The sequence below is a fragment of the Salmo salar genome, chromosome 12 (assembly GCF_965601325.2).
Source record: "Salmo salar chromosome 12, fSalSal1, whole genome shotgun sequence".
Classification (NCBI taxonomy): domain Eukaryota; kingdom Metazoa; phylum Chordata; class Actinopteri; order Salmoniformes; family Salmonidae; genus Salmo; species Salmo salar.
The window spans coordinates 104,478,772-104,494,658 of NC_138302.1; positions in this window are offsets into that span (position 1 = coordinate 104,478,772).

Below are 15,887 nucleotides of genomic sequence, written 5' to 3' on the forward strand. Positions count from 1 at the left end.
ATAATTCACTTTGAACTGGACTGTGTGTTTCCAGGCAGTAGGACCTGCCATCATTCACTATGAACTGGACTGTGTGTTTACAGGCAGTAGGACCTGTCATCATTCACTATGAACTGGACTGTGTGTTTACAGGCAGTAGGACCTGTTATCATTCACTATGAACTGGACTGTGTGTTTACAGGCAGTAGGACCTGTTATCATTCACTATGAACTGGACTGTGTGTTTACAGGCAGTAGGACCTGTTATCATTCACTATGAACTGGACTGTGTGTTTACAGGCAGTAGGACCTGTCATCATTCACTATGAACTGGACTGTGTGTTTACAGGCAGTAGGACCTGTCATCATTCACTATGAACTGGACTGTGTGTTTACAGGCAGTAGGCCCTGTCATCATTCACTATGAACTGGACTGTGTGTTTACAGGCAGTAGGACCTGTTATCATTCACTATGAACTGGACTGTGTTTCCAGGCAGTATGACCTGTTATCATTCACTATGAACTGGACTGTGTGTTTACAGGCAGTAGGACCTGTTATCATTCACTATGAACTGGACTGTGTTTCCAGGCAGTAGGGCCTGCCATCATTCACTATGAACTGGACTGTGTTTCCAGGCAGTATGACCTGTTATCATTCACTATGAACTGGACTGTGTGTTTACAGGCAGTAGGGCCTGTCATCATTCACTATGAACTGGACTGTGTGTTAACATGAAGTTGCAACAACGCGGCATTAGATCATTAGAACAAATCCGCTAAAAGACATCTGAATGGATTTCTGCAAATATGCAAATACCTCTCACGTCCTGACCAGTAAAGGGGTCATTTTGATACTGTAGTTGGTCAGGACGTGGCAGGGGTGTGTTTGTTTTCTGTTGTTGGGTTTTTTGGGTACTGTTCTATGTCATCTATTTCTATGTGGTTATCTAGTTGTTCTATTTCTACGTTCAGGGTTTTGGTTTGGCCTTCAATTGAAGGCAGCTGTTCTTTGTTGGTCATTCCAAAAAAGGACCAAGTGGCGGAGGAAGGAGCAACAGGAGAGCTATCTCGAGTCCTGGACATGGGAGGAGATACTAGCTGGAGAAGGACCATGGAGGAAGGCTGGAGAGGACCGGGAGTGTTATGTGGGAACACGGCAGGCAAGGAAGCCTGAGAGGCAGCCACAAAAAAGATTTTTTGGGGGGCAAACGGGGAGATTGGCTAAGTCAGGCAATAGACCTGAGCCAACTCCCCGTGTTTAATATGGGGAGCGTTTGGAGTGGAGAGCACCGTGCTATGCTGAAGTGCGCACGGTCTCGCCCATCATCAAGCACAGTCCGGTGCGGTCGATACCAGCCCCCCGCAAGTGCCGTGCTAAAGTGGGCATCCAGCCAGGAAGGAGTATGCCTGCTCAACACATCTGGCCACCAGTGCGTCTCCTAGAGCAGGCATGATGGCTGCTTGCTCTACGCACAGCAGCCATCATGCCTCAACACAGCCCAGTTCGTCCTGTGCCAGCACTCCGCCCGTGCAGGGTTACAGTTACAACCCAGCCAGGACGGGTTGTGCAGGCGGTGCGCTCCATACCTCCAGTAAATCCTCAAGACCCGGTCTATCCTGTTCCTGCTCCTCGCACTAGCCTTGAGGTGCGTGTCACCAGTCTGGCGCCTCTAAAGCCAGCCCCACGCATCAGGCCTCCAGTGCACCTGTCCAGTCTGGAGCTGCCAGAGTCGCCCGCCTGTCCGGCGCTGCCAGAGTCGCCCGCTGCGAGGGTCCCCAGTCCGCGGTCAGCGGCGAGGGACCTCGCTCTAGAGGCGCCACCAAAGTGGGGTGAGCCAGTGGTGGAGCGGGGTCTGCGTCCCGCTCCTGAGCTACCTCCGTAGGGGGGAGGATTGGGAAGGGGGGGTGTTGCACAAGAACCGACGGTGACGGTGGCCTCCCTCCCTTCCCTCCCTTTAGTTTGGGGTTATTGTGAGTTTTTGTCTCAGGTGCATTCGGGGTCTGCACCTTTGGGGGGGGTACTGTCACGTCCTGACCAGTAAAGGGGTCATTTTGTTATTGTAGTTGGTCAGGACGTGGCAGGGGTGTGTTTGTTTTGTGTTGTTGGGTTTTTTGGGTACTGTTGTTTGGCCTTCAATTGGAGGCAGCTGTTCTTCGTTGGTCCCATCACTACGACGCTCGTGACAATACCACAGGAGTCCTCTTACATTTGGGAAACGTCACAGTCTTATTGATCAAATAACCATAAAATGTATCTTCCCCTCAGTTGCCTACACACATCAACAACAACAACAAGATCAACAACTAATGCTAGTCAGAGTGAGATGATCTAAAAATCTAACGAGGGATTATTGGCAGTCAGATTTGCACTGATAAACAATGGGGAATATTAGCCTGCTCGTCCTTCTTCAGCTTGCTTGACAGCGCATGCTTGTCCCAACCCACGTTTTCACAGCTGAATGGGATCATGCCGGCATTTCTTCCCATTTCATCGATGCCAAATATATTTGATTGACAACTAAGAAATATTTAACAAATCAATCAAATGTATTTATAAAGCCCTTTTTACATCAACAGATGTCACAAAGTGCTTATACAGAACCCAGCCTAAAACCCCAAGCAGCAAGCAATGAAGATATAGAAACATGGTGGCTAGGAAAAACTCCCTAGAAAGGAGGGAACCTAGGAAGAAACCTAGAGAGGAACCAGGCTCTGAGGGGTGGCTAGGAAAAACTCCCTAGAAAGGCCAGAACCTAGGAAGAAACCTAGAGGAACCAGGCTATGAGGGGTGGCTAGGAAAAACTCCCTAGAAAGGCAGGAACTGAGGAAGAAACCTAGAGAGGAACCAGGCTCTGAGGGGTGGCCAGTCCTCTTCTGGCTGTGCCGGGTGGAGATTATAACAGTACATGGCCATCAAGGCCAGATCGTTCTTCAAGATGTTCAAACGTTCATAGATGACCGGCAGGGTCAAATAATAATCACAGTGGTTGTAGAGGGTGCAACAGGTCAGCACCTCAGGAGTAAATGACAGAATGGAAGAGCACTAGTAAACCAGTGACACAGCCCTGTAATAGGGGTCAGAGGCAGAGAATCCCAGTGGAGGGAGAGGAGAGCAGGCCAGGCCAGGCAGAGACAGCGAGGGCGGTTTGTTATTCCAGTGCCTTGCCGTTCACCTTTGCACCCCTGGGCCAGACTTCACTCAATCATAGGACCTACTGGGAGAGAGTGCTGTGGAGTAGACGTGCTTTGCTAGACCTCCGCTAAAAAATTTTTTTATTTTTTATATTTACCTTAACTTCACTTCAAACATTGTCTTGCACTAAACAAGATCATTTGAATGATAGAAAACAAACCAATTTCAACATTGCCGACCCACGAGGAGTTAGCTGAACCTGCTACCTCCCAAGAGTTCCGCACAGAACCTACTCAAAGTGACATACTGGCTGCCATAAACTCACTAAGCAAGAAGGTGGACACAAGGTTGGCTGATATCTCAAAGAGTATTGGGACTTTGACTGAAACTGTGAAGGCAACTAAGGGCAGGGTGCATGAGGTTGAGCAGATGACAGTCGATCACGAGGACAGGCTACAGGACATAGCGAAACAGTGCACAACGTTAAAAAACGACAACAAAACCCTGAAAGCCTGATATGGAAATGCTTGAGTCGCTTTCAAGACACCAGAACAATTGAATATTTGGGATCCAGGAGGACACTGAGAAAGGGAAACCCACTGAATTTGTCTCGGAGCTGATACCGGCCTTGCTGGGGATTGAACACTTCAAAACGTCCATCCTGATCGACCGCGCACACAGATCACAGGCAACGAAGCCGGCCAAGGGCGCGCCACCAAGGCCGTTCATCGCACGGCTGCACTATCCCCAGACCAGGGATCTAGTGCTACCACCCCTCATCCTCAAGCTGGCTAGTCAAAAGTTCCCTCATTTTAGTAGCCTAGCTAGGACTGTGGCATGTGCCTGTACACTTTCCCTACACTGCAAACTGTAAACGGGACACACGAAAGCAGCGCATTTGAAGTATATTATTTTTTTTATTTTTTTTTTGCAAGTGCATCAGGCTGTAATTTAATAAAGTAGATGACTCAAATGTAGACTCATTTACAGCAAGCGGTACCAGAGCGCCAAGTCTAGGTCCAAAAGGCTTCTCAACAGCTTCTACCCCCAAGCCATAAGACTCCTGAAAAGCTAATCAAAGGGCTACCCAGACCCCTCTTTTACACTGCTGCTACTCTCTGTTTATCATCTATGCATAGTCACTTTAATAACTCTACCTACATGTACATATTATCTCAACTAACCAGTGCCCCCGCACATTGACTCTGTACCAGTATCCCCTGTATATAGCCTCCACATTGACTCTGTACCGGTACCCCCTGCATATAGCCTCCACATTGACTCTGTACCAGTATCCCCTGTATATAGCCTCCACATTGACTCTGTACCGGTACCCCCTGTATATAGCCTCCACATTGACTCTGTACTGGTACCCCCTGTATATAGCCTCTACATTGACTCTGTACCGGTACCCCCTGTATATAGCCTCCACATTGACTCTGTACCGGTACCCCCTGTATATAGCCTCTACATTGACTCTGTACCGGTACCCCCTGTATATAGCCTCCACATTGACTCTGTACCATAACACCCTGTATATAGCCTCCACATTGACTCTGTACCGGTACCCCTGTATATAGCCTCCACATTGACTCTGTACCGGTACCCCCTGTATTTAGCCTCCACATTGACTCTGTACCGTAACACCCTGTATATAGCCTCCACATTGACTCTGTACCGTAACACCCTGTATATAGCCTCCACATTGACTCTGTACCGGTACCCCCTGTATATAGCCTCCACATTGACTCTGTACCGGTACGCCCTGTATATAGCCTCCACATTGACTCTGTACCGTAACACCCTGTATATAGGCTCCACATTGACTCTGTACCGGTACCCCCCTGTATATAGCCTCCACATTGACTCTGTACCGGTACCCCCTGTATATAGCCTCCACATTGACTCTGTACCATAATACCCTGTATATAGCCTCCACATTGACTCTGTACCGGTACCCCCTGTATATAGCCTCCACATTGACTCTGTACCGGTACCCCCTGTATATAGCCTCCACATTGACTCTGTACCATAATACCCTGTATATAGCCTCCACATTGACTCTGTACCGTAACACCCTGTATATAGCCTCCACATTGACTCTGTACCGTAATACCCTGTATATAGCCTCCACATTGACTCTGTACCGTAATACCCTGTATATAGCCTCCACATTAACTCTGTACCGTAATACCCTGTATATAGCCTCCACATTAACTCTGTACCGTAATACCTTGTATATAGCCTCCACATTGACTCTGTACCGTAATACCTTGTATATAGCCTCCACATTGACTCTGTACCAGTATCCCCTGTATATAGCCTCCACATTGACTCTGTACCGGTACCCCCTGTATATAGCCTCCACATTGACTCTGTACCGGTACCCCCTGTATATAGCCTCCACATTGACTCTGTACTGGTACCCCCTGTATATAGCCTCTACATTGACTCTGTACCGGTACCCCCTGTATATAGCCTCCACATTGACTCTGTACCGGTACCCCCTGTATATAGCCTCTACATTGACTCTGTACCGGTACCCCCTGTATATAGCCTCCACATTGACTCTGTACCATAACACCCTGTATATAGCCTCCACATTGACTCTGTACCGGTACCCCTGTATATAGCCTCCACATTGACTCTGTACCGGTACCCCCTGTATTTAGCCTCCACATTGACTCTGTACCGTAACACCCTGTATATAGCCTCCACATTGACTCTGTACCGTAATACCCTGTATATAGCCTCCACATTGACTCTGTACCGGTACCCCCTGTATATAGCCTCCACATTGACTCTGTACCGGTACCCCCTGTATATAGCCTCCACATTGACTCTGTACCGTAACACCCTGTATATAGGCTCCACATTGACTCTGTACCGGTACCCCCCTGTATATAGCCTCCACATTGACTCTGTACCGGTACCCCCTGTATATAGCCTCCACATTGACTCTGTACCATAATACCCTGTATATAGCCTCCACATTGACTCTGTACCGGTACCCCCTGTATATAGCCTCCACATTGACTCTGTACCGGTACCCCCTGTATATAGCCTCCACATTGACTCTGTACCATAATACCCTGTATATAGCCTCCACATTGACTCTGTACCGTAACACCCTGTATATAGCCTCCACATTGACTCTGTACCGTAATACCCTGTATATAGCCTCCACATTGACTCTGTACCGTAATACCCTGTATATAGCCTCCACATTAACTCTGTACCGTAATACCCTGTATATAGCCTCCACATTAACTCTGTACCGTAATACCTTGTATATAGCCTCCACATTGACTCTGTACCGTAATACCTTGTATATAGCCTCCACATTGACTCTGTACCGGTACCCCCTGTATATAGCCTCCACATTGACTCTTTACCGGTACCCCCTGTATATAGCCTCCACATTGACTCTGTACCGTAATACCCTGTATATAGCCACCACATTGACTCTGTACCGTAATACCCTGTATATAGCCTCCACATTGACTCTGTACCGTAATACCCTGTATATAGCCACCACATTGACTCTGTACCGTAATACCCTGTATATAGCCACCACATTGACTCTGTACCGTAATACCCTGTATATAGCCACCACATTGACTCTATACCGTAATACCCTGTATATAGCCTCGCTATAGTTATTTTACTGCTGATGTTTAATTATTTGTTACTTTTATTTTCTATTTTTTACTTAACACTTTTTTATAATTTTTTTTATTAACTTAAAGCATTGTTGGTTAAGGGTTGTAAATAAGCCTTTCACGGTAAGGTCTACATTTGCTGTATTAGGCACATTTGACAAATACAATTTGATTTGATTTGATCATATACTCGCTCAGCCTGCGGGCCTGTTTTGGCACATATACGCTAGCCTATTAGCAATGTTATGACTGTGCCCTTGCTAGTTGGATCGGATTGACTTTCCCAGCCTTAGTTTAGTCATATGTTTTGTTCAAAAATAATTGAGTCATTGAAAGTGAAACAGTGCATCTCGAATGGGTGGAGGCAGCACACAATGTACCAGGACAGCTGGGATTTTACAACCAAGGAATGTATTGGTGAATTATATTAGTCATGCATTGAACTGCATCCATCTATTCTGACAACAATGTCTTACTATACATCATGGATTTTTTTTCGTGAAATATAACCTGTTTTTGTGAAACTCGTATGAAGTTGGTTTTGAATCATAAACTGAGAATTTGATCTTTTTGACTGATATTATGGTTGTCTGTTTGTTTCTGTCACGCCTACTCTCGCTCCCCCTCTCCAGCATTCAACGTCGCCAGTCTACTAAGCATTGGCCTTGGCAACCATCATTACACACACCTGGTCCCCATCATTACAGCACACCTGGTTATCATCATTACACACACCTGGTTATCATCATTACACACACCTGGTCCCCATTGGTCTCCATCATTACACACACCTGGTCCCCATCATTACACACACCTGGTCACCATCATTACACACACCTGGTCCCCATCATTACACACACCTGGTCACCATCATTACGCACACCTGGTCACCATCATTACGCACACCTGGTCCCCATTGGTCTCCATCATTACACACACCTGGTCCCCATCATTACAGCACACCTGGTCCCCATCATTACACACACCTGGTCCCCATCATTACACACACCTGGTTATCATCATTACACACACCTGGTTATCATCATTACACACACCTGGTCCCCATCATTACACACACCTGGTCTCCATCATTACACACACCTGGTCCCCATCATTACACACACCTGGTCTCCATCATTACACACACCTGGTCCCCATCATTACACACACCTGGTCCCCATCATTACGCACACCTGGTCCCCATTATTATGCACACCTGGTCATCCATCATTACACACACCTGGTCCCCCATCACACACACCTGGTACCCATCATTACGCTCACCTGGTCCCCCATCATTACACACACCTGGTTACTCATCATTACGCTCACCTGGTCCCCATCATTACACACACCTGGTCCCCATCATTACACACACCTGGTCCCCATCATTACACACACCTGGTACCCATCATTACGCTCACCTGGTACCCATCATTACACACACCTGGTCCCCATCATTACACACACCTGGTATCCATCATTACACACACCTGGTCCCCATCATTACACACACCTGGATCCCCATCATTACACACACCTGGATCCCCATCATTACACACACCTGGTCCCCATCATTACACACACCTGGTATCCATCATTACACACACCTGGTCCCCATCATTACACACACCTGGTATCCATCATTACACACACCTGGTCCCCATCATTACACACACCTGGTCACCCATTATGCACATCTGGTCACCATTATGCACACCTGGTCACCATTATGCACACCTGGTCACCATTATGCACACCTGGTCACCATTATGCCCACCTGGTCACCATTATGCCCACCTGGTCACCATCATGACGCTCACCTGGTCCCCCATTATGCACACACCTGGTCCCCATCATCACACACACCTGGTACCCACCATTACGCCCACCTGGTCCACCATTATGACACACACCTGGTCCCCATCATTACGCTCACCTGGTCCCCCATCATTACACACACCTGGTCCCCATCATTACACACACCTGGTCCCCATCATTACACACACCTGGTATCCATCATTACACACACCTGGTCCCCATCATTACACACACCTGGTACCCATCATTACGCTCACCTGGTCCCCCATCATTACACACACCTGGTCCCCATCATTACACACACCTGGTATCCATCATTACACACACCTGGTCCCCATCATTACACACACCTGGATCCCCATCATTACACACACCTGGATCCCCATCATTACACACACCTGGTCCCCATCATTACACACACCTGGTATCCATCATTACACACACCTGGTCCCCATCATTACACACACCTGGTATCCATCATTACACACACCTGGTCCTCATCATTACACACACCTGGTCCCCATCATTACACACACCTGGTCACCATTATGCACACCTGGTCACCATTATGCACACCTGGTCACCATTATGCCCACCTGGTCACCATTATGCCCACCTGGTCACCATTATGCCCACCTGGTCACCATTATGCCCACCTGGTCACCATTATGCCCACCTGGTCCCCATCATTACGCTCACCTGGTCCCCCATCATTACACACACCTGGTCCCCATCATCACACACACCTGGTACCCATCATTACGCTCACCTGGTCCCCCATCATTACACACACCTGGTACCCATCATTACGCTCACCTGGTCCCCCATCATTACACACACCTGGTCCCCATCATTACACACACCTGGTCTCCATCATTACACACACCTGGTCCCCATCATTACACACACCTGGTCCCCCATCATTACACACACCTGGTCACCATTACACACACCTGGGCTTCCTCATCACCTTGATTACCTTCCCTTTATTTAGCCCTCAGTAGCCTCAGTCATCAGGCAGTATTGGTTTGTTTTCAGGTTCAGTACACGTCCCCTGTTTTGTTCTTTTGCCATGCATCATTGTGATTAAACTCTCCTTTCTGCACCTGCTTCCTGACTCCCTGCGTATACGTGACAGTTTCATATCTGCAAAGTAGCTAAAACGCTGTCTGTTCCACTTTAATAATGCATCCACACTTCCATGGCCTGTCATCTGCTTCAATGCAGAAAAGGAACATAAATACTATATGTCTAAGTTCAATCAGGACGGCTGGTCTGTGATGGCTACCTGCCTGAGGATCTTCACAAAATATTTACACCACTTGACTTTTTCCACATTTTGTTGTGTTACAGCCTGAATTTAAAATTGACTAAAGGTAGATTTTGTGTCACTGATCTACACACAATAGCCCATAAGGTCAAAATCGGAATTATGTTTTTAGAAATGTTTACACATTTAAAAAAAAAAAAAAAGCTGAAATGTCTTGAATCAATAAGTATCCAAACCCTTTGTTATTTGCAAGCTTAAAACCTCTTAAAGATCGGACACTTTTTTCCAATTTTCGCCTAAAATGACATACCCAAATCTAACTGCCTTTAGCTCAGGACCTGAAGCAAGGATATGCATATTCTTGATACCATTTGAAAGGAAACACTTTGAAGTTTGTGGAAATGTGAAAGGAATGTAGGAGAATATAACACATTAGATCTGGTAAAAGATAATACAAAGAAGAAAATATGCGTTTTTTTTCCCCATCATCTTTGAAATTCTAGAGAAAGGCCACAATGTGTTATTCCACTTTAGGCGCAATTTAGATTTTGGCCACTAGATGGGAGCAGTGTATGTGCAACGTTTTAGACTGATCCAATTAACCATTGCATTTCTGTTCAAAATGTTGTATCAAGTCTGCCCAAATGTGCAAAATTGGTTTATTCATACATTTTCAAGTTCATAACTGTGCGCTCTCCTCAAACAATAGCATGGTATTATTTCACTGTAATGGCTACTGTAAATTGAACAGTGCAGTTATATTAACAAGAATTTAAGCTTTCTGGCAATGTCAGATACATCTATAACCTGGGAAAATGTCTTGTTACTTACAACCTCATGCTAATCACATGATTTTTTAAATGACTACCCCATCTCTGTACCCCACACATACAATTATCTGTAACAATTACCTCAGTCGAGGAGTGAATTTCAAACACAGATTCAACCACAAAGACCAGGGATGTTTTCCAAAGCCTCGCAAAGAAGGGCACCTATTGGTATGATGGGGGGAAAAAGAACAGACATTGAATATTAAGTTATTAATTACACTTTGGATGGTGTATAAATACATCCAGTCACTACAAAGATACAGGTGTCCTTTCTAACTCAGTTGACGGAGAGGAAGGAAACCGCTCAGGGATTTGACAATGAGGCAAAATGGTGATTTTAAACCAGTTTCAGTGTTAAATGGCTGTGAAAGGAGAACACTGAGGATGGATCAACAACATTGTAGTTCCCCTATAATACTAACCTAAATTACAGAGTGGAAAGCAGGAAGCCTGTACGGAATAACAATATTCCAAAATATACATCCTGTTTGCAACAAGACACTAAAGTAATACCGCAAAAACAATGTCTAGGGCAAATCCAATACAACACATTACTGAGTACCACTCTCCCTACTCTACCTAGAAAGCCTCACAGCTGTAATCGCTGACAAAAGGTGATTCTAACATGTTTTGGCGCAGGGGGTTGAAAACTTATCTAATCAATATCTAGTAGTGTTTAATAACAAAAGAAAGGTCACATTTTTATTCCAATTTGACATTACATAGTATGTTATGTAGATCATAGACCATAAAACGTCAATTAAATCCTTTTGGCAATTAAATGTATTTTTAACACAGCAAAATGTCAAGGGCTGTGAATACTTTGTGAAGGCTCTGTATTACAGGGAGTTAATAGACAAGGGAATACCTCATTCTGACAGTTAATCATTAACACTTTAGGAGGTCAAAACATACTGGTTTCCCCAACCAGACACCACACCTCAAGGAACTTTTATGAACGGTAAAGAGATCATTTCCTGTATAGTGTTTCCCATTAGCCTTCACACAGTTACACTATTCCCAGATCTGTTGGTGCTCTTGCCATTTCCATTGCTGTCAAGCCAAATATGACAATGAGTGAAGGAGTTGGCATGATAGCACAAACAGACTGGTACTCAGGAGTGTTCTGAAGCGTACTCAGGAGTGTTCTGAAGCGTACTCAGGAGTTTTCTGGAGCGTAGTCGACAGTGTTCTGGAGCGCAATCAGGAGTGTTCTGGACCGTAGTCGACAGTGTTCTGGAGCGTACTCAGGAGTGTTCTGGAGCGTAGTCGACAGTGTTCTGGAGCGTACTCAGGAGTGTTCTGGAGCATAGTCGACAGTGTTCTGGAGCGTACTCAGGAGTGTTCTGGAGCGTACTCAGGAGTGTTCTGGAGCGTAGTCGACAGTGTTCTGGAGCGTACTCAGGAGTGTTCTGGAGCGTACTCAGGAGTGTTCTGGAGCGTAGTCGACAGTGTTCTGGAGCGTAGTCGACAGTGTTCTGGAGCGTACTCAGGAGTGTTCTGCAGCGTAGTCGACAGTGTTCTGGTGCGTACTCAGGAGTGTTCTGGAGCGTACTCAGGAGTGTTCTGGAGCGTACTCAGGAGTGTTCTGGAGCGTACTCAGGAGTGTTCTGGAGCATAGTCGACAGTGTTCTGGAGCGTACTCAGGAGTGTTCTGGAACATACTCAGGAGTGTTCTGGAGCGTAGTCGACAGTGTTCTGGAGCGTACTCAGGAGTGTTCTGGAGCGTAGTCGACAGTGTTCTGGAGCGTACTCAGGAGTGTTCTGGAGTGTACTCAGGAGTGTTCTGGAGTGTACTCAGGAGTGTTCTGGAGCGTACTCAGGAGTGTTCTGGAGCGTACTCAGGAGTGTTCTGGAGCGTACTCAGGAGTGTTCTGGAGTGTAGTCGACAGTGTTCTGGAGCGTACTCAGGAGTGTTCTGGAGCGTAGTCGACAGTGTTCTGGAGCGTACTCAGGAGTGTTCTGCAGTGTACTCAGGAGTGTTCTGGAGTGTACTCAGGCTATCACACAGGGCCAAGTAAGGACACCAGGGGATCATCTCAATTGCATACTCCTAGCTTCCTCTCTCCTAGCCTCCTTCTCATTTACCTATTGGATGAGAAAGCCAGAGGTCCCTCCTATCTGACCTTCCCCTCACATGGGTTTTGAGAAGGAGGTGACAAGAGAGGACATAAGTAGTATGCAATCGAGATTCTCCCCCATGTCACTGCCAAAGTTATAGAATGAAAGATTACATTTTAATAGAATGACAGATTATATTTTAATAGAATGACAGATTACATTTTAATAGAATGACAGATTACATTTTAATAGAATGATAGATTATATTGCAATAGAATGATTGGTTAAATTGTAATAGATTATATTTCGATGGTCACTTCCTCCTTTAAGAGATTATCAGAAGATTTAGAGTTGGCTGGCTGGTTATTTGGCTGGTTGGCTGGTTGGCTGGTTGGTTTGTCGGCTGGCTGGTTGGCTGGTTGGCTGGTTGGTTGATTAGTTAGTTAGTTAGTTAGTTAGTTAGTTAGTTAGTTAGTTAGTTAGTTAGTTAGTTAGTTAGTTAGTTAGTTAGTTAGTTAGTTAGTTAGTTAGTTAGTTAGTTAGTTAAACAGGTATTAAGAGAGAGAGTTATGCCATAAAAATGTAAATGATATAACTATTTCTGTGGTTTGTCTCTCAGCATAAGAAACCCCACATAATGTTGGTCTACTCATTGTTCCTCAGAGTTGAATTGAGCTGCTTAGATCCTCCCGATGCTCCAGAGTGGAGGTCAACTCAACATGGCTGCAAGCCATTTCTACATTGTTCAAAGTCCAGCTGTATTGTGAAGAAGTGGAACATTTTAAGGGTAGTGGCCAGTGACCAGTCTTTGTACGGTGAGAATGAGGAAGTGGCTGTAGATTAGTTATGACTAGATGGTATACAGTTTATGTCAGAATGTAATTTTTTTTGTAGCATGGTTAGGATAATTAACATTTCAGGTGAGGAAAATTCGGTTAAGCTTAGGAAAAGAGGTAGGGATAGCTGAAACTTAAAAACTTTTGGAGGACGTATCCCATCTAGACATGACCCTGTAGGGATAGCTGAAACGTAAAAACGTTTGGAGGACGTATCCCATCTAGACATGACCCTGTAGACCAAGGTGACAATAGAGCAGCTCTTAACCACAACCACCTCTAGTGAACTTTCACCTCTAATCTCTGGTATCCCCCCCTGGTCAGTTGAAAACTCTGTCATCCATGTATGTGATGTCTGAAGCCTTATCTTACTAGAAATATCTAGGGCATGGATTGCCTTTTTTTTTTGCCGATATAGACATACAGTAAACAAAGCAGACAGAGACATACAGCATACAGCACGTTGCCCTTGTTCCTGGCAATGCATCAACTAAACGGACGAAATAGTGATGCCTTTACTCCTCACTAGTTGTTCTGTTCAATAGCTGACCACGTGGAGGTTGTGTCCCAAATTGGACCCTGTTCCCTATGGACAAAAGGTCAAAAGTAGTGCACTATACCTGGAATAGGGTGCCATCTGAGACACAACACAGCCTTGTCTGAGGGGCCCTGACAGGGCGGCCAAGGGAATGTCCAGCTGGTTGTACTGGCCTGAATCCCATCTATGTCAGCCAGGTCAGGGCCTCAGGGGGCCTGGAGGGTCCTGCGTGTGGCAGAAGAGAGACATTGTTTCTGTGTGTGTGTGTGTGTGTGTGTGTGTGTGTGTGTGTGTGTGTGTGTGTGTGTGTGTGTGTGTGTGTGTGTGTGTGTGTGTGTGTGTGTGTGTGTGTGTGTGTGTGTGTGTGTGCGCACCTGTCAGTAGAATCCTATCGACCACCTCTCCAGTAACACAGTGGAATCCCATCCAGCACCTCTCTAGTAACACAGTGGAATCCCATCCACCACCTCTCCAGTAACACAGCGGAATCCCATCCACCACCTCTCCAGTAACACAGTGGAATCCCATCCACCACCTCTCCAGTAACACAGTGGAATCCCATCCAACACCTCTCCAGTAACACAGTGGAATCCCATCCACCACCTCTCCAGTAACACAGTGGAATCCCATCCACCACCTCTCTAGTAACACAGTGGAATCCCATCGACCACCTCCCTAGTAACACAGTGGAATCCCATCCACCACCTCTCCAGTAACACAGTGGAATCCCATCCACCACCTCTCCAGTAACACAGTGGAATCCCTTCCACCACCTCTCAACTAACACAGTGGAATCCCATCCACCACCTCTCCAGTAACACAGTGGAATCCCATCCACCACCTCTCCAGTAACACAGTGGAATCCCATCCACCACCTCTCCAGTAACACAGTGGAATCCCATCCACCACCTCTCCAGTAACACAGTAGAATCCCATCCAACACACCTCCAGTAACACAGTGGAATCCCATCCACCACCTCTCCAGTAACACAGTGGAATCCCATCCACCACCTCCCTAGTAACACAGTGGAATCCCATCCACCACCTCTCCAGTAACACAGTGGAATCCCTTCCACCACCTCTCCAGTAACACAGTGGAATCCCATCCACCACCTCTCCAGTAACACAGTGGAATCCCATCCACCACCTCTCCAGTAACACAGTGGAATCCCTTCCACCACCTCTCCAGTAACACAGTGGAATCCCATCCACCACCTCTCCAGTAACACAGTGGAATCCCATTCAGCAACTCCCCAGTAACACAGTGGAATCCCATCCAACACACCTCCAGTAACACAGTGGAATCCCATCCACCACCTCTCCAGTAACACAGTGGAATCCCATTCAGCAACTCCCCAGTAACACAGTGGAATCCCATCCACCACCTCTCCAGTAACACAGTGGAATCCCATTCAGCAACTCTCCAGTAACACAGTGGAATCCCATCCAACACACCTCCAGTAACACAGTGGAATCCCATTCAGCAACTCTCCAGTAACACAGTGGAATCCCATCCAGCACACCTCCAGTAACACAGTGGAATCCCATCCAACACACCTCCAGTAACACAGTGGAATCCCATTCAGCACACCTCCAGTAACACAGTGGAATCCCATTCAGCACACCTCCAGTAACACAGTGGAATCCCATCCAACACACCTCCAGTAACACAGTGGAATCCCATTCAGCACACCTCCAGTAACACAGTGGAATCCCATCCAACACACCTCCAGTAACACAGTGGAATCCCATTCAG